This window comes from Canis lupus, chromosome 14 (genome assembly GCF_048164855.1).
Source record: "Canis lupus baileyi chromosome 14, mCanLup2.hap1, whole genome shotgun sequence".
NCBI classification, from domain to species: domain Eukaryota; kingdom Metazoa; phylum Chordata; class Mammalia; order Carnivora; family Canidae; genus Canis; species Canis lupus.
Window position 1 is genome coordinate 4,155,654 of NC_132851.1, and position 23,627 is coordinate 4,179,280.

At 43.8% G+C, this 23,627-nt stretch overlaps 2 long non-coding RNA genes across 8 annotated transcripts in view; one reads left to right on the plus strand and one right to left on the minus strand.

Moving 5' to 3' along the window:
* Positions 1–23,627, plus strand: part of LOC140603618 (uncharacterized) — a 71,058-nt gene that overhangs the window by 33,226 nt on the left and 14,205 nt on the right. For 2 of the 7 annotated variants that reach the window (XR_012006535.1, XR_012006529.1), the window contains 5 exons: positions 8,061–8,148; positions 8,256–8,879; positions 9,231–9,352; positions 12,084–12,416; positions 13,681–13,978. This is a non-coding gene — a long non-coding RNA (uncharacterized lncRNA). Of the gene's footprint in view, positions 1–8,060; positions 8,149–8,255; positions 8,880–9,230; positions 9,353–12,083; positions 12,417–13,680; positions 13,979–23,627 lie in introns of those variants that run through there. The other 5 variants (XR_012006530.1, XR_012006532.1, XR_012006531.1 and 2 more) reach the window with 5 other exon arrangements.
* LOC140603621 (uncharacterized) lies at positions 7,103–21,665 on the minus strand. Its single transcript, XR_012006537.1, has 2 exons — positions 18,228–21,665; positions 7,103–12,146 (listed from the first exon to the last, which is right to left on the minus strand). It is a non-coding gene; the product is annotated as an uncharacterized lncRNA (long non-coding RNA).

A 23,627-nucleotide genomic window follows, 5' to 3' on the forward strand; every position in this document is an offset into this window, starting at 1 on the left:
TTAGGGATGCTTGGGTGGCTCAGTGGTTGAGTGTCTGCCTTTGGCTCAGGTCATGATCCTGGGGTCCTGGGGTCGAGTCCTGTATCAGGTTCCCCACAGGGAGCCTTCTTCTCACTCTGCCTGTGTCTCTGCCTCTCTCTGTGTGTCTCTCATGGATAAATAAATCTTAAAAAAAAAAAAAAAAAAAAACAAAACTCTGGGAAGCCCGGGTGGTTCAGCAGTTTAGCACTGCCTTCAGTCCAGGGTGTGATCCTGGAGACCTGGCATCAAGTCCCATATCAGGCTCCTTGCATGGAGCCTACTTCTCCCTCTGTTTGTGTCTCTGCCTCTGTCTCTCATGAGTAAATAAATGAAACCTTTTACAAAATATATTCTATTTCAGTTTTTGAAAACAGTTTTGCGGGATATAGAATTCTCAGTTGACAGGTTTTTTTTCCCTTCAGTGCTTTAAATATATCTCCATGATTTCTGATGAGAAACCAACTATTTATCTTATTAAGGGTCCCTTGTGTATGATAGGTCACTTCTGCTGCTCTTGGGATTCTCTTTTTCTCTTAGGTATAGTAGATTCATGTCTTTAATCAAATTTGAGAATCTATAAATATTCTTTTTACTCCTTTCTCTCTCTCTTCTCTTTATGGGACTCCCATAAAGCATATGTTGGTCCACTTAATGGTGTCCCACACATCCCTTAGGTTCTATTCACTTTTTCTTTTTTCTTTCTGCTTCTCAACTGGATACTTTCAATTGTCCTATCTTCAAGTTTGCTTATTCTTTTTTCTGCATCCTCAAATCTTTTGAAATTCTTTAGTGAATTTTTTAGGCCCAGGATATCTGGTTCCATTTTACAGTAGTATTGTTTTTTTCATGCATTGTTTTCCTGGTTCTTTTTATTTCTGTGTCCATTTTTTCTTTTAGTTCTTTCTGCATATTAAGAGAGTTGTTTTAAAGTCTTTGTCTAGTAAGTCTGACACCTGGGCTTCTTCAGGGATGGTTTCTATCCATTTGTTTGGATCCTTTGAATTTGCCAAACTTTCCTATTTTTTAATATGCCTTGTGATTTTTTGTTGTTATTGAAAACTGGATGTTTGAACAGTATATCATGACACTAAAAATTAGCATTTCCCCCTCCCCAAGATTTTCTGTTATTTTTTAACTGATTGTGGAAATCTATAATTGCCTACTTGTTTAATGACTTTTCAAATTATTTTTGGAGAGCTTATTCCTGGTTGTATGTGTGGTCACTGAAGTCTCTGTTCCATTTGCTTATGTTTAGCTAATGTTTGATAGAGATTTTGTTGAATGCCAGAAGCTACCATAAAAATAAACAAAACAAAACTGCCAAAAAGAAAGAAAGAAAAGAAAGAAAGAAAAACAAAAACACAGGGCTCACACAACATGCATAGGAGAAACCCTGAAGTGCCCAGTTCTGGTGAACAGGAGACACTGCACTGCAGAGAACTGCAGGGCACTCCAGGGACCTCTTCTTCATAAAGCCACTACTTTCAAGAGAGGAGAGATAGCTGACCTCCCTAAAAAATAGAAACAGACACAGAGAGTTAGACAAAATGAGGAGACAGGGGAGTATGTCCCAAGTGAAAGACCAGGGCAAAGTCACAGCAAGAGATTTAAACAAAAGAGAGATAAACAAAATACCCGATAAGGTATTAAAGAGAGATAAACAAAATTCTGATAAGGAATTTAAAGAAATGATCATAAAGATACTCAATGGGTTTGAGAAAAGAGTGGAGGACTTCAGTGAGTGAGACCCTTAACAAAGAGATAGAAAACAAAAAAAGAACAAATCAGAGATGAATAACTCAATAACTGAAATTAAAAATACACTAGAGGGAATAAATAGTAGACTAGAGGAGTCAGAATGGATCAGTGATCTGGAGGATAGGGTGACAAAAAGCAATCAAGCTGAACAAGAGAGGAAAAAAGAATAATAAAAAATGAGGCTAGATTAAGTGACACCATTGAGTATAATAGTCACATTAAAGGGGTCCAGAAAGAGGAGAGAAGGGGGGGTGGTAGTGCAGAAAATGTATTTGAAGAAATAATAGCTGAAAAATTTCTGAATCTGAGAAGGAAATCAGAAATCTAGATCCAGGAGGCACAGAGAGTCCTCCAAGTAGGTCTACAACCAAGACACATGGTGATTAAAATGGCAAAAACTATGGATAAAGAAAGAGCAATCCAAGAGAGAGCGGGGCATAAAGAAAGCAGCAAGCAAAAAGAAAAAGAGTCACGTACAAGGGAACCACCCACAGAGATATTTGCTAATTTTTCAGCAGAAACTTTACTGGCTAGAAGGGAATTGCTGAAAGGGAAAACATATATATATACCCAAGAATACTCTATGCAGCAAGACTATCATTCAGAATAGAAGGAGAGATCAAGAGTTTGCCACACAAACAAAAGTTAAAGGAATTCATGACCACTAAACTATCCCTAAAAGAAAAGCTAAAGGGGACTCTGAGTGGAAAGGAAAGTCCACAAGTAGGAGTAAGAAAAATAGGAAACACAAAAGCAATAAAAATAAGTATATCTACAACAATCAGTCAAGGGATTCACAAAATAAAAGGATGTAAAGTATGACACCATTTACCTAAAACCTGAGGGGGAAAAGAGTAAGAATGGGCTCAAACTTAAGTGGCCATTAACTTAATATACACTGCTATATGCCTAAAATATTATATACAGATCTAATGGTAACCCTAAATCAAAAACCAGTGATAGATATGCAAAAAAGAAAAAGAAAGGAATCCAAATAACAAAACAAATGAACAAAGAAAAAAAGAGACAAATAAAAAAACAGACTCTTAACTCTTAACTTGGTAAACTGATGGTTACCAGAGGGTAGGTGGGTGGGGGGTTAGTGAAATAGGTGATGGGGATTAAAGAGGACACTTATGATGAGCACTGAATAATGTATAGAATTGTTGAATCACTATATTGTACACCTGAATCTAATATAACACTGTGTGTTAACTCTACTGGAATTAAAATTTAAAAATCAAACAACAATGAGCATTTGCTATCTCTCAGAATTACTATAGGTCAGAAATTTGGGAGTAGTTTGCTTGGGTGGTGTTGGTTCAAGATCTCTTATGAGGTTACAGTCAAGATTGTCAGCCAGGATGGAAATCATCTGAAGGCTCGCCAGGCTGAAGGATCCACTTTCAGGAAAGCTCACTCACAGAGCTGACAAATTGATACCAACTATTGGCACCAGGTTCAGCTCCTTTCTTCCTGGATCTCTCAAAAGGGCCACTTAAGTGTCCTTAAAACATGGTGGTTGAGGGGATCCTTGGGTGGCTCGGTAGTTTGGTGCCTGCCTTTGGCCCAGGGCATGATCCTGGAGTACCCAGATCAAGTCCCACGTCAGGCTCCTTGCCTGGAGCCTGCTTCTCCCTCTGCCTGTGTCTCTGTCTCTCTCTCTGTGTCTCTCATGAATAAATGAATAAAAACCCCCAAAAAACACTGTGGTTGATTTTCAGCAAAGAAAGCAATCCAAGAGAGAGCAGGGCAGAAGCTATTGCTTTTATAACCTAAAGTCAGAGTCCCACATAGCATCATTTCTACCATGTCATAATCCTTTGAAGCAAGTCACTAAATCTGGCCCATACTCAAGAGGAATTAGGATTTATCTTTTGAAGCAGGATATGTCAAAGAATTTGTGAACATATTTTAACACCACCACACAACACTATGCCAGGTTTTACTGACCCACCCAAATACCCACTAAACTGTCACACAATCTGAGCAACATAAAATACTAACTTATTTTATGAAAAAATATTGATTAAAAAATGCAGAGTCAGAAGTAGAGAGTACATACATATTGGGTGTGTGTGCCTGTGTGTGTGTGTTAGAAAAAGAAAAACTGAGAGCTTTCTGGGTTACTCACATCAACACTATAACAAACTATTATCTTAAGATGTGCTTCATCTAGAAACTATCTCTTAGGATCCTGGCAGAAAGAGCAGGCATGAACGTGGTCTGATTTTGCCCCCCTTACTGTCTTCTCTTCAGAAGGTTTTGCCCCAAGATTAGGATTTCAAGCCCTAGGGCAGACTCTAAGTTAAAAGCAGGCCATTTGAGCAGAGCATCCCAGTTAGGTCCAGTCAGTGCAAACAGTTCTTGCTTAGCAGAAATTGCCCAACAGAACAAGGCAACCGACAAACAGAATTATAATGTGAGAGGAACATATACAAATATGGACACCTGCATTCAGTACTCCTCACTTGGGCTCAGCAGAAAAAAAGGTGATCTTGTTTTCTGAACATTTGGCCCTACTAAGTGTTATATGGTCTGTGACTTCTTGTTTTTTTTTTTTAATTAATTAATTTATTTACTCATGAGAGACACACACACAGAGAGGCAGAGACACAGGCAGAGGGAGAAGCAGGCCCCGTGCAGGGAGCCCAATGTGGGACTTGATCCTGGGACTCCAGGATCACACCCTGGGCCAAGGGTGGCGCTAAACCTCTGAGCCACCAGGGCTGCCCTGACTTCTTGGTTTTTAAGCATGTTTCCTCTGACTTTAAGCAGCAGATTCCTCTTAGCAAGAGAGCACTGTGTACTAAGATTGGAAATGGTAGGTTTTTGGAGCAGAGTGAAAATATTGTGTTGACAGCCCTTTGCCTGCTTTAGGCAGCAGAGTTGTTTACTTGGGCTGGAGCACAGCTTTGTTGAGGCAGAGTTGTGGTCCTATCATCAGGGCTGCCTAGCAACAGGTCTCTGCCATACCACAAAATTTCAAACTGGGCTGGGTCACAAGTACCCATTTTGGGGGATTTCCGCATGACAGTCTCGCCTTCACTTTGTCATAGTGCTCCTAAAATCTGAGTCACATTGTAAGATGCAAGAGTAATTATTCAACGTTCCCCCAAATTCTCTTCTTGGGAAAGTTAAAAAGAATATTTGTTCTTTGAGTACATTTCTTTAGATACTACAGAGAGTTGGTCACTGTAGTTTACTGAAAATACTTAACTTCAGTTTGAATCTTATTCTGACAAGTCAGTTTAATATTTAGCAGAGTAGCTGACTGTGTACTGTGATCATACTATGAACAAAAATAATGCGTTTTAAAGACATATTTTGTCATTAGAAATGTTATTACCATGGAAATAAATAATATGTGGGCATATACATCCCACATCAGATTACAGGGATTGTGCATGGTTTAGAACGAGACTAATTTATAACTCATTCATTTATTAAACAAGAATTTCTGGAATGACTACTCTACTAGACTTTTAACTAGGAAAGTTAAAACATTTGCCACCTGCCTGTCTAGAGCTCACAATTATGGTAAGAGGGAAATAGTAGAGGGGAATTTAATGAGTGTTTGAGAATTATAATGTGTAGCAGGAGAAGTTCAAGTAAGGGTGAAAGATCTGGAGATTAGGATGTGCTTGAGGAGGGGGGTCCTCCATGCTGGAGAGTAAATGAGATCTATGCACGACGCCTCCCAGGTACTCCTGACAATAGAGCCAACAACAACGTACCTCTTGCCCCACCAATAGAAACTGGACATACGATGGTGTTTTTGCTGTGTAAAATTGTGAACCTGTGTATCTTCGGGTAAATTACTGTTGACATTGGCCCTGCTTTGCATTATTTATGATTTTAAAAAGCAAATTGATTTTATTACAAAAGAACTATTTTTCCTCAGAGAGTTTGTTGATTAATGTCTGTTGCAGTTAAAGTCTCAATATAGCCACTATGGACGTTGGTCACTTAATCCCTCTATCAAATGTTTTTATTAGCTACTGTGCATTATGTATTCAGAAACTCAACATTAAGTGGATTTATGCTTGGATCAGGTTGAAGGCTTGAGTTAGGAATTAGTGTTTTTTTCTCTATTTCAGTTTTTGGATACTCTTTGTGGATGAATTCAAGGTGAGCAGGTTAATATCAATTTATGCCAGTTTGAATCTTTCACCAGAATGTATACAAAGTAGACTATTGATCTTAAACTATTGCCTCTCTTGACTCTTTAAAAGCATAAAACTAAATCTTTCCATCTTTTTATAATAACTTTGGCAAAATAATGTATGAGAGATGTTGGATATATACCTTTTTTTTTGACAATGATAATGGCATATTCATTCATTGCTACTAATTACAGAACTATGGTAAATATTAACTGGTTAAGTCAAATACCAGCCACATTTGCTAACTAGTGCTAACATTTTGGAGGAGGCTAATTTAGGTTTATCTGGAATGTTTGAAGTATTTAGTTCAAGAATCATTTCAGATCATAGGTACTCATTTCTTGTTAAGATTAAGTAGCTAATATCAAACTAGAATGGATTACATAGCAGGGCAGAAAGGAAAAAAATAGTTAAAATAGATATGATGTTAAAAATGACATAGTTGGATCATTGATAAGCACTTTAAAATAAATAATGATGAATAGGAATCTTGAGATTGATAAGGATAATGAAGGAGTTAGACCAGATAATAGTGAGATAGGTATAGAGATAGATGTGATTTAATATTTCAAGTAGAGAAAAGTAAGCATAGATGTTTCTTACCTATTTGATCTAGCTCTTGTTCTTGTCTTTGTATAAGGTTCAAATTTCATAGTACAAAATGTGTTTTTGAGATCTGGGTTTTTCTCCAAAATGGATTTGTTTTTGAATGCCAAGAACATCAACAAATAAAGTTTAATTATTCATTGCTCCCGTCCCCCTGCCCCCCCCCGCCTCACCCTTTAGCTTAGTCTTTAAAATATTTCTCAATTGTGAAACCAGTTATCATCCAGAAATGGCATATATTATATGCTTCCTTCACAATTTGAAATACTCAATACATTATTTTTCTTCTACAGATATTTCACCTTATTCTCTTCAATATATATACGTGCGAAGGGTTACTAAATTATTCCCATTAATTTTCCGGAAAGGGAAATAGTTGCAGGATCCTCTAAGACTTGGATTTCTTTGGAGTTGGCAGGCTTGAGTTCACATTATGTTTTACTTCATACTTCTGATTCTATACTTCTTAGTAATGTAACATTGGGGAAGTTACTCAATCTCTTAAAGCCTTTGTCACTAATCTGTAAAATGAGAACAGTGATGACACCTACTACATAAAACTGTTTTTTTAAGGATTAGATTCAAGTTGAGTGGTTAGTATAGTTCCAAACACTACAGAAAATGTTAGCTATAACCGCAATTATCGTTTCAAGTATTTGTCATGGGCTGAATTGTGTCTGCCCACCACCGGATTCATAGGTTGACATCCTAGCCCCCCGCATCTTAGAATGTGAGCATACTTTTAGATAGGGTCTTCAAAGAGGTAACGAAAATAAAAGGAGGCCATGTGGGTGGGCCCTAGTCCAACATGACTGGAATCTTTACAAGAAGAGGAGACTGATTAGCTTCTAAACACACAGAGGAAACATCACATGAAGACATAGGGAGGAGGTGGCCGTTTGCGAGACAGAGAAACCGCAGTAGAAATCAACCCCGCTAACACCTTGATCTTGGACTATTAGCCTCCAGGACTGTGAACATTTAACTTCTGTTGTTTAAATCACCTCACCTGTGGTACCTGCTACAGCTGCCCTAGTGAACTAATACTGCCAAAAAGAGCACATTCCTCAATAACAAGTGTAAGGCAAGGAAACTTTCTGAAAGCTACTATGTTCGGTCTGTTTCTATCATTTTCTTGCATGGAAAATCATCCACTGCGTGTTCTACTCTCTGGCCCCCTATGTTGCTGGCTGTGGGGTTTGGCTAGCCGGTGTGCTTAGGCCTCTGATGAAGACAAACATGAAGATCATGTGGCTGTTGTAACCCAGATGCCCCAGGGCATAATATCAACAGCTTAATGATTTGGCATTTGCTAAGTCAATACTGGTTAGAGCAATAGGTCTGGGGTAAGGGAGGCAGAGGTGAATCAGAGTGAGTTTCATAGTTAAACATCACTCCATGAGAATGGCTTGTATTTTTCTACAGGCAGAGCTAAAGATGTTTGCTCATTTAGTGTTATTATGGGAGCAAAATCATGAAACATTATAGATTTTGTTTTCCTTAAACCAGATGGAACCATGGTTTCATTGGAACCGGGAATAATAATGCCCACATGGACGGCTGATTGCTCTTGGCAGACGACTCCTCTGAACTCCAGGTGACTCTTTTTTTGTTTATAGCAATTTGGACTTCCTTTCCATTCCTTCTTCCAAGCCCATCCTTGCTGACGGCTTGTCACTCTACTTTTTCCCTCTGGCATACCAGTGTAGGCCAGATGCGGGCAACTGGGTGGAACTGACAGCAAGAGAATCCAGGTTACTTGAATTGTCTTGCCCTCTTTTGATGAAGCCAAGGCTCAACTCTTCTGGGGACAGGAAGCAACGACTTGCCCCTCGCCACTACCCTCAGGAATTTCTGTGGCCACACCGTACCCCTGAATGCTCCCTCGGTGACTGAAAGCAACTTGTGTTTTGCCGTCGGAGATGGGGAATAAAACCTAAGTCATTAACACGAATGCTAGGGGAGTCCAGGAGGTTGGCTCTCCGTAAGTGAGACCGAGTGTGTGTTTGTAAATTGCAGGTGGTGGGGAGAGCCTCTGGTCTGGGTCTCGGCAGGCCTTTGCGGAGGGTAGGGCAAGTGCGGAGTCCACAGCAGAGTAAGTGCCTGCTTACACTCCTGCTTACACTCGGGGCCTGACTTTTCCCCCCTGGGCCTGTTGCTGCTACTCCTGGGAGCATCTAGCCAGGAGCAGCTGGCAAAGGAGAGTCGTGGTTTACAGAGTCCCCAGCATCACAAAGCAGATGGGCATTTGGAGCGAAGAGACAACAGCTGAGGAGACATCACAGTCACTCGGCTTAAACCTTGTGACCACCCTGAGAGGCAGAGCAGGTACGGTCATCTCTGCTTCCTCAGGTCAGTGACCTGTTGAGGTGTTGGGAGTAGAACCGGGCTGGGGCTCTGAGTCTGAGTGGTGTGGTGATGCTCTATCTGCCCTTGGGTCTTGCCTGGGAGCCCGGCAGCCCTGCCTGGCTGGATCCAAGCCTGGCCTGATCCCCGCTTGGTCAAGGGCGCTCTGGAGACGTGTCACACTTTCACCCACCAGGCCTGCAGCGTCAGCTTCAGTCAGTCCCTGACCACATTGTTTCTTGTATCTCACAACAATTTCATTTACTGAGAACTTTCATTGTTGTGGGCTATCGGGAGGGCTGCCTGGAATGTTCCCTGCACTGTGTTTTCCAGAGAATACATGATCAGGAAGCCCTTTATCTCTGTCAACAAGAGAGATCCAGAGATGGAGCCCAATGGATCACAATGACTTTTTGACCTGTGTTTCCTGTTACATGGTGCATCCAGAGAATGAGGTACAAGAGTATAAGTTGGAGATAGAAGTCCCAAGTCCAGATTTTTCCCAGCTGGGAAAGGTCAAAGTCCAGAAGCTGTGCCCTAGCAACTCTGTGCTCTAGCAACTCCAGTTTTGCCTGCCTTGCTCTGTAGAAATAGCATGTCTTGGTGGAAGCTGCAAAGTCAAACTGCACAAATTGAACTCGGGCCTGTTAGGTGATTATACACTGAGTTTACACTCTGCACCCAAACCTGCTACATCTTGGCCTGCCTGCCTGCTGCTTATACAAAAAGGCGTTCTGAGTACGGGGGTTTGGCCCAGGCAACACTGCCAGGAAAGAAAACCAAGGGTTTCGTGCTGCCTCCCAATCAGTGTGCCAGCGTGCTTGAGCAACTGTGAGAGAGGCCAAGTTCAGATGACAGGCGATCCGTGGGCCTGGAATTCCCCTAGAGGTTCCCATGGAGACTCCCCTGCGAGAGCTGCTCCCACAAGCCCTGGGCTTGAAAGGGGCAGGAGGCGCCTGTGTTAGTGAGGAAGGAGGGTCCAGAGTGTCTGGGTTGGAAGTGGGTGGGTGCCTGGTTGAGGATGGGTTTTGGTAAGAAAAGCAGCTCCTTAAAAAGTCTGCTGAGATGAACATTTCAGATTGGGGATCCTAAGAGGGTAAAGGACTCAGAAGGGTGACTTCCCAGTACCATCCCAGGTGCTCTGGTCACTCTCCCAAGACACCGTTGTCTGAGCCAGAGGTGGCGGAGAAGACGACGGTAGGTCTGCTCATAGGTCCTCCCTCAGGCCCCGAGGCAGCCTAGCTGTTAACAGCTCCCTGCTGCCTCCCAGCAAGGTCCAGCCACAGACTCACAGATCCCACAGACCCCACAGACGTGTCCCCTGCCCTCTCCAGGCCTGGAGTGGGAACGAAGGCTGAGGGGGTCCTCAGTGAGACTCACTGTTGTGCGAATCGGAATGCTTGGACAAGAGACCAGAATATTGTCGGTCTGCTTGCCCAGATACCCTTTGTGCCTACCTGTCCCTTCCTTCATTTATCTAAGTAGAGCTCTCAAGACTGGCTCTGTGTCAGGCTAGATACCAGGCCCTTGGGGTGCAGAGCTGAGCAGGCCAAAGTCGCTGCTGAGCCCCCAGTGTGGAGAAGAAGCAGGCTTGAGCGATTACAGTGCAGTACAGTGCAGCACCCCTGGAGCCTGGTCGCCGTGCTGAAGGATATGCCGGAGAGGAAGGACACTCGACTCAATCATGTGAGATCAGGGAAGACCTCCCCGAAGAGGTGGCAGCTAAGCTGAGACCTTAGGCCTAGTTCAAACCCAGCCCCCACGCCCCCTCCCCTTGGTCTGTCTGGGATGCTTATCTCTAGTTTTTCAGTCCAGCTTGTCTTTCCACATATACCACTCAGCTTCCTCCCTTTGCTGGTCTTATCCTGAACCTCAGATTCCTGCCTCCCCCCCCCCCACATCAAGCCTCTTTTCTCTCTAAATCTTTGTTGGTGTTTACTCTCTGTGCCAGGCACTGGGCTAGGAACCTTATGAAGGTTGCCTCATAGTCACTCTATGAGATAGTGGCATCTGCAAGGGTTCAAATCCCAGCTCAGCCTCCGTGTGGCTCCATTGCCATGACTACACAGTAAGCCTCATGACAGTACACACCCCAGAGTGTCAGTGTCAGGAATAAGTATATTCATATGTGTAAAGTGCTCAGGGTGACATCAGGGGCACCTGAGGAGCTCCATAAGTATTTGCTAATGTGGTGGTAGCTTCCATTTTACAGTTGAGGAAGTCAAGGTTCAGAGACTTTTGTCCCAGAGTTACACAGACGAAAATTGTCAGGGGGCAGGATTTGGAGGCAGGCTTCCTGACTGTATGTCCAGAGTGCCCTTTTCCATGACACATAGCCACATCTGCTCTACGGCTGACTGACACCAACTGTGGTTCAGAGTCCTATCTGCTCCCGGGTCCGAGGCCATGACCTCCTGCCCTGCTGGAGCAGCTGGGCTCCTTCTGGCCCAGCACAGCCTATACCCAGACACTGGCCCACACAAGAGTTGGAGCCCCAAGGCCACTCTTTGCCTGAGCCCATCCACTCGGACTGGCTGTGTTTGTGCAGAGGGAAAGAGGCAGCAGGAGGACAGCCAAGGATGCTGGAGGGCCAGAACAGAGGAAGGTGGAGGGAGGGCCATCGTGGAGGGACAGTGGGGCCAGAGGACAGGGAGGCAAGTGGAGCGAGGCTGGTGGGTAAAGAAGGGTTGCAAGTGAAGGAAAAATGTAGCCTCGTGGAGGCTTTATGCAATAGCTCGTAGACACTGACGATAAACACGGATGAAGATGCTAAGTTTAAGTGGAAATTTCTACAGTTGTTCTAATAGGTAGGTCTCAGAGCCACTCTCTTGGTCTATGTGAGCCCACTCTTCACTCCTGTGGGCCATCTGGTAGGAAGAGTGGTCTCAAGATGGTGAGATTGACCCGACTGGGAGATTGGGTGAGAAGGCGGGGTCCGTGATCTCCGAGTTCGTGCCCTTTCTGTGACCTTGGGGGAGATGACTTATCTTTCCGGAGCCTGTTTCCTCATTGGAAACTAAGGGAAATTTTGCAGTGTCCCTCTGAGAGATATTTTGAAGCATAGTTACAGACCATTTTCCAAATACAAAGTGTCAGATGTACAGCAAGAGTGCTGGCGTTTTGGCAAATCTGCAACTCAAGTTTTCAACTATTTTCAACTATATTTTCACTATTATTTCCATCCAGGAGCATTTTCCTAAAGAGAGGCCAGGTTCATCCCAGTGGATCCAATACTGTATTCATCTGCTCCTGAAAAACAAATATCAGAGTTATTTATTTATTCAAGTTTTGTTTGAGACATTTCACCCTATTATCCTCTGGCTGGACCACTGGACCTGCACTCAGAAATGGGAACCAGCTGACTAAATAAACACTTGCCTATGGAAAAAGAAGCAGGAAACACGTTTCCAAAACGAGTAATATTAACAAACTTCCAAGGGATATACAATCCATAATTAATGACAATTTGGAGGAAAAAAGACATAAAAACTTGGAATTGAAATATGACTCTGAGAACAGGTTGGTGAGAGTTTTTTTTTCTCTCAGTATCTGTCCACCCTTTTTTCTGGCCCCTTTCCCTTCTGACAGCCACATTTATTCAAATTCTTTCTGTAAATGTCTTTAGTCTGAGGATTTAGATCTTGGGGTTCAATATTTCTTGCCTGGACTCCCAGAGTGACCTGTTGATAGGAGCTTATTAAAAAAAATCTCAGTATGTCATGTTTCCCAATGTAACTGATTCTAGCTAAACTCACAGGAGGGTTGGTCTTCTGGCAAGGCTGCCTTTGGGGTCGGATTCAGTGACAATGGACCACATACTAGGGCAGACTCCAGTCTAAGAGCCTAGGCCAAGATTCAGCAGGCCTCGGGTGCCTCGAGAATGGGTTTGACCTCCTGGATCTGCTCCTTGAGAGAAGCACTCCATCTAAGTCCCCCGCACCAGCCCCTTCAATGCCAAAATTCAGGAGCCATTCACCCGCATGCGCCAGGCTATCATATCACTCTCCAGTCTTTCTCTCAAGTGTGTTTGGGACAGAAATGGCTAGTGACCCCTGAAGAGTCATGGTCTCCTTGCAAGTGAACAGTTGCTGTTGAAAAGCAGCTGACCATAAAGCACTGCATTTCTGAGACTACCCCCACCTTCCCACTACCCACAGTCCTCCCTGGGTGATTCATTCTAGCCAGTGAAATACGAGCCTGAGTGATGTGACATTTTCCAGCTGAGGTGGTTAGGTAGCCAGTGTTTCCCCTCACTTTCTTCCCTCCTTGTAGCACTAAGGTAGCAGCCCGCATCCCTGAGTCACTGTATGGATGAGAAGCCCAGGAGAGCTGCCTGGCCAGGACCATCTGATTAGAGTTTTTATGAGCAGGAAACAAACTTTTGTGTTTGGCTGTTAGTATATTGAGATGTTTATTCCCCCACTAGCCTATACTGACCAAGATCATGCCCGTGCAGCATTGCCCAAATATGCCTTAGGATAAGTGGGATTTCCCCAACTCCTAACTTTCTCTGTGCAGAAGAGTCCAGTCCAGTCCTTCCTATGTCCCTGTGGCCTTGTTGGAGTCTCTGTGAGTCTCTCTCTCTGTCTCTCTCTCTCTCTCTATGCTCCCAAATGGAGCCTCTCTGTGAGGAAACAGTAAAGCGCATGTAGAAGTTAAAAGCATGGTCTATGAGTCAGACTGCTCAGGTTTAACTCCAAACTCCACCACTCACTAACAGGTGAGACCTTGAGCAAATAGTTTAACGTCTCTGGCTTCAAATCCTCTCTCTACAACTTTGCAGAGTCATCATGAAGAACAAACGGAACATTTTGGGTAAAGTACCTGGCACACAATCAACACAGCAAATATTACCCCTACTGGTACTACTTACTGAGCCTGCCTCAGCATCACAGACTGTGCAAACTGAGCAATCCCATTGCTACTCTGGCCTCTCCTGCTTTCTCTTCACACGGATAATTCACACTAAGGACTCATACTTTTCCTTCATGGGTATTTGTATTTTTTCTACCTCTGTCCCCCAGATGTCACCCCTCCTTCTAGTCTACCTGAGATGCTATAATAAATTTACAAACTTATAAGCATTTTGCAAAATAAGTAGGTGGATCCAAAGGAAGTGTCCCCATGTGTGTGTTGAATGAACATTTACCTGCTTCCATAGACGGTGGGTCCCAAGAACTATGGTCCTCATGCATAAGCACTGCCCTCCCTGCCCTTTCCCCATGGTTCAATGTTGCCAGAAGCTTTTAGGGCTTTTGTAATGCAGAAAGTGAAAAGGGGAGATGGATCAGAAGTACCCAGACTAGTACTGGAAAGAGTTTCCTCCAACATTTCAGAGGAAAGAGAAGCTAGAGCATGTCTGGGGTAAGAAGGAAATGGAAGAGAAGAGGACTGTGAGCAGTGCTGCCCAGACATCTCTCTCTTTCACGATGGTCAAGAAACACAAATAAAGCCCTGAAATTAAATAGAGTTGCTCTTCGGGGGCTGGACTGTCTCTTGTGTGTCATGGTCTTACTCTGTGACTGGACCGTAGGGGCCTCAGGGTCATTAGAATAATGACACACTTTTGCATAGCTTGACATTGGTCTTTCAATCAGATCAAGGAGCTTATTTGAAAATTTAAGTCAACACTTGCAGCATTCGTTCAGCTGAGTAACAGGATCAAGGGGGTATATCTGGGGCAACAGGTATAGAAAAGCCATGAGAGAAGCTGGCAGGTTCTTGAGGTGAGGCGGCACCTGTGCTTTGTCCTTAGCTCTGTAAATGCTGAACAGACCAAAAGGAGGGCAGACTGCATGAAGGCAGACTTCCCCAAGCCCAGACTCTCAGGGCGCTCTCCTCCTATTACGATGCATCAAGCAGGGGGTCATCTGAACACGTCAGAGCCTTGACTGTTGGTCTCATTTTAGGTTCTGGTTGGAATTCAGACTCATTCACAGCCTCCACGCCTCTGAGCTCTGACTGAACCTTTCCTCATGGCCTCTGTCGGCATTCTCCCAGGTTGCAGAACCTGGCCTAGAAGAGCTTTAAAGATCATGTAGTACAACTCCCTCGTTTCGGACAGTATGAAACTTGAAATCCCATAGATTTCCTCCTCTAGCGCCTGCTTTGCTAAGCTCAGATGGTCACAGAATCTGAACTTGGCTGGTGGGTCAGAGGGTCAGCATTTCCCTGGAGGCGAAAGAGAAGCATCCTTCACAGCCACAGGGTGGGAAGACCTGGAACGTGAAGTTCCTAAAGAATGTGCACAGGGCCCCCTTCCTCCTGCAGCCCTGGGAGCGGAGGGCAGCAGGCACTCAGGCAGGTAGAGACGCCACGGGCTGCCTGCCCTGCTCACTGCGGCTTGGCGTCCGGTCCAGGTGGCTTCCTGGGGGCGCGGACCCTTACTCAGCAGTCCTTAGCACGAGGGCTCAAAGGTGAGCGGCATGGCACAAGAGCAACCTCAACCCTTTGGCTTAAGTCCCTGTCCTCTATTAAACGCAAATAGCCTTGAGCAAGAGGTGCCGTCCTGGGAGAATAGAGACCTGAGTTCTAGGACCTATTCCCCTGCCAGTCCTGAGAGACTGTGGGCAGCAGCTTTTCCAGAGGGCAGCTTAGGGGGAAATGGGTGTGGAGAGAAGCTGGGAGATTGTGTGCCCTGATGGGGAGCTCTGCTATCCGGCTAGCTTGGGCTGCCCAACACAGAGAGGTCCGCGCTTATACTTAGAGCCCACATGCGACACCCTGGACAACTGCATCCCGAGCCCTTGTTAGGAGGCAGCCCTGCTCCCAGAGACATAAACCATGGATCCAAAGCCTCTATCTTTTGAGAGGAAGCTGGAGAGAGGATTCTGGGATTGCTCCTCTGGCCTGCATGAGACTACGGGATAAGCTAGCCAGAAGGTAGAGGTACCCATTGCGTCCATGGAAATCCCTTGATTACCAAACTAATGCCCCCTGAAGATTTTATACCTTAAACACTGCTTGCCAGTTTTCTCCAGTGGAAGAGGAGATGGCTACAGTTATTTTTGTGGGTTTTTTGTTGCTGTTAATGTTTTTTTACTTCTGAGGGCCCACTCGTTTTGGAGTTTTGAGTTTGAGTTTTAGCCATTTCAGGCAGAGGAGTCATTTTAGCTTGCTTGAGGGAGAGCTGAATTGTGTTAGCCAGAGAATTGTGTTGTAGCTAATACAGTGACTGGTGTATGTTGGCTTTGGGTTAGCTAAGGGGTTGAAGGAAATAGACAATTGCAATGTTTCCTGGCTATCTGCCAACTTTTAAACCCATCTTTGCTTTATTTTGGAAATTCCAGCTTTATGAGTCCTCCTTTCATCAGGAAGAATGCAGAAAATCAGTTCCCAAACTCCTTTGCAATTAGAGCACAGGCATCGGAATCAGAATTACATTGGACTTACAAGTGAGAACTTTAAAGGAAAAGGCTCTGGGTGAAACCCATCTTGCTGTCAAGGAGGCCAGCAGAGGTTTCTTTCAGAAGAAGTGGGACAGAAATTACATCAGTGCAGTGGCGTGCTGGTAGCCTTTTTCCTTGGTGGGGCAGCCACCAAGCAGCAACGTCTTAACCAGGGCAGTTCTGTAGTGTGGATTCAAATGTTGTTCTATGAGATTGGTTCTTCAGGCTAATTCTGTGAGCTAGCCAATTTCATTTTCATAAATTCCTTTCTGCTTATCAGATCAGCCTCTGTGGTTTGCAGTGGAGGGTCCTGAAGGATTCAGCAACCAATTGCTAACTCCACCATCCCTTCTTATGGACACTCTGAGCCCCGACATTGCTAGCCATAGCAGCAGCAAGAGTCTCTTGTCTCAAACCTCCACCCTCCACACATGTTATTTCTGCCTGTAAGATCCAGGCTTCCCACACCTTCCTCTTGGACCTATCCCCTCACATTGCCAAGCCAACAGCCACTTTGCAGCAAATGGATTGGTGAAGAGGTGGTTTGTAAACCCCATGTGACCACATGAGTCACCCTCAGCCTGGTTTCAAAGAGTCAGTCCATCATGAGAGAAGACAAGTCCTTGCTCCTGGAGAGAGAGGCCAAGTGCTCCTCTAGGATGGCTCCCCACAAGGAAGCCACCTTGGGGGTTTCCATTTAGGTTCCAAATGCCTGGCCATCATTCCATTCACAGAGCCTTTGACATCTTCTTGCTTAGATTATTCACCACTAGTCCATGATAGAATCCAAAGAAACGCCCAGTTAGCTAATTTCTGCTTGTTTCCAACCTGAAGTATTTATAGAATGTAAACTCCACAAGGATAGGAATATGTTCAGTGACAGAATAATCCTAGTGGCTAAAACCATTCTTGGCACATAGTGGGGTTCTCTATAAATCACCGTTGAACAAATTGTGAATAAGTGGTTACATTTGTTTATTCTGCAAACTTTCTACCAGATAATGGCCTAAAATATACTCTGGTAGGATTAACAATACAACTTTGGAAATTTGGTATGTCTTCAGAGTTTCACACACACAAAATATTTATATCTGCCTATTCTAGAAACCTATAGCTATGATAGGGGATACCCAGTGTGAAACCATAGTGGAGAAGACTGGTTTACCGCCATGATATTTTTGATACCACCCACTAATTAAAATTTTTTGGCACTTGAAATATTTTTATTTGAGGCAGCCTGCTAACCCCCTAAATCTCTACTATCTGAAAAGCATCTCATCTTTAAAGACAATGAAGGGGCAACTGTGCATATTGACAACTTTGGTTTTCAGCCTCATCTTTAATGCCTAAATAAACTAAACATAAGCCTCCCAGTGATGCCACCATCCTGTACGTGGTCTCTAGGAGATTGTATAGAGTCTCACATTAGAGACATTTTTAGCTGTGGCTGACATCATGCTAAACTATTTGCATGCAACACCACATTTCTCTTTCAAGGTCTTTGAAAGATGTAAGTCACATAATAATCTTCAGTTGACAAAAGAAGAAAGTGATACATTAAATTATTTGCTAGTGGATGGTGGTACCAAGATTCCAATCTAGTCCAGCTGACACTAGAGCCTATAGCCCTAATCATTGAGTATTCTGTATCTGATCCCCTAGAGGGTTTCTGGGGCTCCTCAATGTCTGTATTTGGAAACAAATAGTCAAAGATGATTTTCACCCATAAATATCCAGTTCCCCCTCTAAGTCACAGCACCTACTTAAGGCTCAATGGGAGGCATTATGAGAACTTAGACAACCCAGCGAGAGTCACTGTTTCTAGGATATTATTCTCTAGTCTTACACTCTGATATGCCCCATCTGCACAAATGCAATTTTTAAAACCAAGTATCTCTAGAAAATGTTCTGTGCACTCATTCAGCAGAATGCAAAGACTCACCCTTCTATCTTATCTTTTTGGTCAAATATTCTGTTCTCTTGTGTCACTCCAAGTGGATCCAATTTTGCAATTTCTCTGACGGAAAAGTTCTGGATTGCCAAGTGACTTCAGTGGTAAAGTCTTGACAGCAAAACCTTTTGTTTCAATTTGCCATAAGGAAAAACTTGGTCACATTACATCAGCTGTTTCAGACTTATCTTCTGTTTGCTGCAGAAAGTTTGCTTGAATAGTTTAAACACTGGTGAAAAATGGAGGGGGGTGAGCAGTGAGATGGAACACCGCCTAGTTTCCAATCCTTCACCTCTTATCCATCAAAGGAAGAAAGAAATTCAGAGACTATTTTAAAGATAACAGACTCTCAGTCATAGAGCTCTGTTATAGTGAGCTGTGAATAAATGATTTTTCAGATGCTTCAAACATACTACTGTTTGTGGAGAAAGATTTTCTTCCTTAAAATTTGTTTTTATCATGATAGTAATGCTTGTGTGAAAAGGCAGTTAAAGAAAGTCATCAGGAAAAAGAAAAAGAAAAAAGACATCTAGTAAAATCTAAATTACCCTCTCCATTTCATGAATCCATTCTCTAGAAATAACAGTATTAAAAATGTTCTATTTAATTTTCTACTAACATATAAGCACAGATACATATATTTTATAGTATTTGTATATATGACAAGCTTTATGTCATTGTTCTAAGGCCCAAATGTAAGATAGAATTTTTTTAGATTAAGTTAGCTGATAGAAGTCCCTATCTAAAAGTCTCTTACCTACACCTCCTTTTTTTTTTTTTTTTACAAGTATGATATTTATGGACATTTCCCTTCTTTGGACAGTGCACTGAGAATCCAGAGATGAAGTGAATGTTGGCCTAAGCTATTTCTGTAACTAGAACTTGTGGAGAGATCTAATTGTGTTCTATCCTGCTACCTAAAGTCAAACCTGAAAATCCAAACCTGAGTTTATAGCCAACACTGGTGTAAATAAAATGAAACCAAAAAATTTTCAACCCAGAAAACAAACAAAAAGCCCATTAACACAATTTCCATTTCTGGGGTGCTTGGTGGCTCAGTCAGTTAAGCAACCTACTCTTGGTTTCAGCTCAGAACATGATTTCAGGGTCGTGAAATCTGGCTCTGTGCTTAGCTCAGAGTTTGCTTGCGACCTTCTATCCCTCTCTGTCTGCCCTTTCCTCTGTTCTCTCTCTCTCTTTCCCTCCCTCTAAAAAAATAAATAAATCTTAAAAAACACACACACAACAATTTACACTTCTTTGCCAGAACAGAAAGTCATTGTCAAATAAAGGATATTAATGCTTAAGTTTGGTAGACAAGCAAAGTAACCAAGAAGAAGAAACCAAGCCCAGCTGAGCCATTTGTAGAGGGGTGAACCATTCACTTCCCACCCGCACAGGGAGGTTGCTAAGTGGAATCTATCATTCAATGCCCAGCAATGGAACGGAGCCAAATGTTCCCAGGGAGGGGGCTTTCTCACTATCTTGGGCTCACCTAGGAAACCAGATCTTAATAAAGTTCCTGATTACTTTGCCATGTCCACAATTTAGCCTTTTTCCTGGAATGGGAGAACAGCTGAGAATGTCGGGCAAGTCCTCCTTGCTCATATGATTCCCCTCTTTTGGTTTCTTGTCCACTCTTTTTGAAACCTGGGACCAGTTCCAGTCCTTATTTATAAGGGTGAGACCAGCAATTTAGTTTCAGTTTGATTTATCCCAGTACCTAACCCAGGATGGAGTTCAAATAAGAATTTTATAAACACTTTCTCATGCTAACATATGTGTCTTGCAATCAAGATATCTGGACATGATATTAAACAAACATTACCCACCACAAAAACTAGTTGGATCCATTTGTGGTTCCCTTGGCCCTGGGTAGTTCCTTCTTTAAAGGTTCTGGCCTGATACCTGTGGGAAGTAGCTTTTGACCTCAATAGGCTGCTGGCACGGTGAGTTAAAGCATCCCTGAATCATTTTCTGTTTTTCTCAGACCTGTAATATGACGCTGGAAGGCCCAGCCCCTCCCTAGTGGGTAGTTCAACATTCTTCCTCTGGCACTAAACTTACTTTATGACAGTTTCTGTTGAAATTCTTTTGGTTGGCGTGGGGAGGAAGCAGATTCTCCACAAAACAATGCAGGATCAGGATGTTGATTTTCCTCATTCGCTTAGAGGTCCTGGATGTATTTGGGAGTGGGCTTTCTGAATGCCATCCTACAGGACCTTACTGCCCATGACCTCTTGGAAAAGTTTTCCACCCTCCATAATACTTCCAGCTACCCTGAACATAAGACAGAGAGGATGCAGTGGTTGATTCTCTAGCATTCTCTCACCAAAGGTTCTATACATTGTTCTTATGTTACCCACAATCCTATCATTGCCAATAGTAGCAATAGCTAATGTTTACCAATCACTCGCTACATATACAAGGAATTTTAAGCCTTTTCCATGCATAGTCTCATTTAGTTCCCGTAACCCAGTGAGGTGACTGGTGTGTATCACTGTTACTCTGTTTTGCAGACAGGGAAACAAAGGAGCATTTGGGCAAAAAAAACTTGCTCAAGGCCATTCAGCTTATAATGGGCAGCACCACCACTAATCCTGGTCTGTCTGGCTTCAAAATCCATGCTTTTAGTCATGACCCTAAACTATCTGTCAAGTCAGAGTTGATGCTAAGGAAAAGGAGTCCCAGTTTTATAATTGGCACTAGGCATGGTGCTAGGTCAGAATCAAATGCACAGTTCTTACTCCATTCTTACGCCCCTTTCTTATGCTCATCATCTCCCAGGCAGGATGTTGATAAGCACAGGACTCCAGATGGACAAGGTGAAAGAGTAAAGGAGTAGTTTAAAGATGCAGAGCAGGAGGCAGGGAGAGAGGACAGGCAAGGGTGGGAAGGATCCTCCTGTGGGCATAAAGAGAGAGAAAGTCCTCTGAACTCTCTAGAAGGAGTCAGACAGGGCCTACCCACTGAGGGAATGAAGATTTTAGTGTTTCCAATAGGATCAGTGTTTTGACTGTGGGTTCAAGGAAGTCCAGCCACCAGCCCCAGACACCTAAGGCGATGGGAGGAGCAGAAATGGCCTGGTGGCCTCCACGGAGGGGGTAGCCAGTCCTCCTAATGTATCTCAGCCTTTGCAGTCTTAAAGAGGTGTGCTTTTTGAAAGTCGACCAGACTCCCCAGCCCTGTGTCCAACCTTAACCATCCAAAAGAAACTCACAGAAGCCTCTCCCACCCACACTACCTCAATCACATGTCAAAAGAGTGCACCAGTAAATATCCTCAGCTTGCTGCCCATAGGTGGTAAGGGCAGGGTGCCTGCCCCAGCAAGGTCTCAGGTTACCAAGACTTTCCCTCTGCACCCCCATTCAGCGGGACATTTTTCATGCCTTACAAGTTTTGGTATAAATAATTAAAACTAGGTTAGCCTTGTCAGAACTAAACACATGCAGCTGCAATATGATACAGCTTTTCGAGGGCGGGGGTAGGGAGGGGCTGTGTGTTTGTTTCTTGCTGATACATAACCCTTGCCCAGTGTATAAGTCCACATTCCAGGGGTCATGTTCCCGTATCTGTTGGCAGAAATTAAAAGCACATAACTATCAGCTTCACCCCCTTCGACCAAACAGCTACCTGGACCTTGGGGCAAGCTGGCACCGCCAACGTGCAGCTGTGGGCAGTAAACTGTGTGTCTAGGTTAATATTGGCTTATGTTTATATCTTCCCTGATAGGTGGATGGAATTTGCCTAATGATTGTGTTTCCCTGAAAAGTTAATCAATGTCTAAACAAGCCAGTCACAGACCATCACAGAGGTGTGGTGAGATTGGACTCTGAGCACTTGTTCCCAAGGGACCATGTCCCTGGGGTCAGAGCAACAGGAAAGCTGCAGTGAGCCATGCATGTGACCTGACAAGGCCCTGGGCCTCCATTGCTGCTGGGCTCTTGTACGCATTATGCAAAGCTCTAGAATCTCAACACAAGAGATGCACCTCCTGGGCATCACGTGACCGGTCTGACCAAGGTGCCTGGCTGTAGCTTTCTTTAGGCCTCTTCATCACCGTGACCAGGGGACCTTTTGCCAGCTTCATCAGGGCCGTTCATCTCAGAGTTGTCAGCCAGAGGGGCACTTGCATCCATGCAAACATGTACTGAGCATACATCATGTGCCACATTTGGATGATACTGAAAGGAAAAAAGTGACTGAAATCCCAGCCCTAGAGCAGCTGACAGTTGAGAGAAAGGAAACAAAAAAGGCAATTACAATTTGGTATATGACACGCTTCATGAGGGAGTCTGCCTCCCTGAACACAGCCTGGGGGATCAGGGATGCTTCCTCAAGGAGAAGAATAAAATAGCAGAACCCAGACGGCAGATGAGGGTTTGCCAGGTTGGTGGGTCCTCAAACACATCCACATCCTAATCACTAAAACCTGTGAATATTACCTCATCTGGCAAAGGGCACTTTGCAGATGTGATTAAGTTAGGTATCTTGAGATGAGAGATTATCCTGGGTTATCTAGGTGGCCCCAAATGATTTTTTTTTTAAGATTTTATTTATTTATTCATGAGAGACACACAGAGAGAGAGAGAGAGAGAGGCAGAGACACAGGCAGAGGGAGAAGCAGGCTCCATGCAGGGAGCCCGATGTGGGACCTGATCACGGGATTCCAGGATCACGCCCTGAGTTGAAGGCAGGCACCAAACCTCTGAGCCACCCAGGCGTTCCAGTGGTCCCAAGTGTAATCACAAGTGTCTTTATAAGAGGGAGACAAAAGGAGATCTGACCTTAGCCAAGGAGAAAGCAAGCTGACCACAGAGCAGACTGGAGTGATGTGCTTTGAAGATGATAGGAGCTGAAAAAACAAAACAAAACAAAACAAACAATGAAATGGATTCTCTCTTCAGAGCCTCCAGAAGGAACCAGCCCAACCAATACCTTGACTTTAGCCCAGTGACACAGATTTTAGACGTCTGGCCTACTAAAGATTAAGAGAATAAACTTGTTTTGAGCCACTATGTTTGTGGAAATTTGTTACAGCTGCGATGGGAAACTAATACAGCAGGGGTGGGGTTTAGAGAAGCAAATGGCCCAAGCAGAGGACACAGTATGGCAAAGGATGGGTATGACAAATCTTAGGACTGTAGCTGGAGGACTGTGTTGGTGTCAGGGAGTGGAGAGAATGGTGTGGTGAGAGTTCAGATTGCAGAGGTGCTTAAGGTCAAGACTCTGACCCTATAAGTCACATCACTGAACTAGGGTTTCTTCTGAGGGTGCTGGGAGTCATTAAGAGCATTTTGAACAGGAATGAGATCAAATGGTGACAAAGGAAGATAACTCTGGGTAGCAAGGTAGAGTCCCAATTGAGGAGGGTGGTGTGGCCTAAGACCA